This window comes from Morone saxatilis, unplaced genomic scaffold (genome assembly GCF_004916995.1).
Source record: "Morone saxatilis isolate NCDOM2014 unplaced genomic scaffold, NCSU_SB_2.0 Contig16, whole genome shotgun sequence".
Classification (NCBI taxonomy): Eukaryota; Metazoa; Chordata; class Actinopteri; family Moronidae; genus Morone; species Morone saxatilis.
Window position 1 is genome coordinate 20,512,198 of NW_023339718.1, and position 903 is coordinate 20,513,100.

General features: G+C 35.1%; 1 protein-coding gene across 1 annotated transcript in view; it reads right to left on the reverse strand.

The window, feature by feature from the left end:
- fras1 (Fraser extracellular matrix complex subunit 1) overlaps nucleotides 1-903 on the reverse strand; it is a gene marked incomplete in the record, with an annotated part of 218,544 nt that overhangs the window by 36,464 nt on the left and 181,177 nt on the right.

Consider the following 903-nt stretch of genomic DNA (forward strand, 5'->3'; position numbering starts at 1 on the left):
TGTGCTTGAGCAGCAACAGTAAATCACACCACATCTCCATCATCTGGCTGGGTGAGGGAAGGGAGTTTCTTATCTGAACGGGAACCCTTCGCAGAATCATAATCAGGATGAGAAATCACCCGCAGCAACCACAGAAATGCAGGGACATTTTGGCAGACTCATTTTTTGTTGTGTTTTTACACATGGTATCTGTTGATTTCAGAACTGAAATGAGAAGTAACACTGTTGACATGTCGGACTATCTCTGATTGAAAATTGTGAAACTATGTATATGGGTAAACAACAGGAAATGAGTTGTTCAGGGACACAAGTGTGCTGAGTTAAACAGATAGGGAACATGATCTAATATTAATCCAAGAATGCTGTCATCTCACAGTGACAAATATATCTAATAACTTTTATCACACCTTTAAATATTTTGTAGGCTTTAAATTTTAAGTATATGGTGGTTTTAAAGGAATATTTTAGTGAAAATCTTTGTATTGAATATTTTTAAGGCCACTGGATACTTTTGCTGAAGGAACTTGTATGAACAAATGAAATTAAAAAATAAATGTGATCATACACTTATGCACAATGTGTGAATTACTATCTTGAATGAAATAAATGAATGAATTAGTGATAGTTCATCTAATAAAAACTTTAAGGCCCCACTAGCAGCTCCAAAGGCTGTTCTCTTACTTCACAACACTGAAGTGTTGCATGGAACAAACAGCATAGTGACAAATGTGAGTCTTACTAGTTGGAAATGGAAAGGGTGACACAAGAGGAAAGGCCAGAGGTCCGTTATTATTTTTTAGCTATTAAAATTAAAATGCATAACAATAGAGAAAATCTAGTGTGTCCAGCTAAATGTGAATGCAAATGTTTTGGTTGAAGCTGATTTGCATATAAATACAGCAT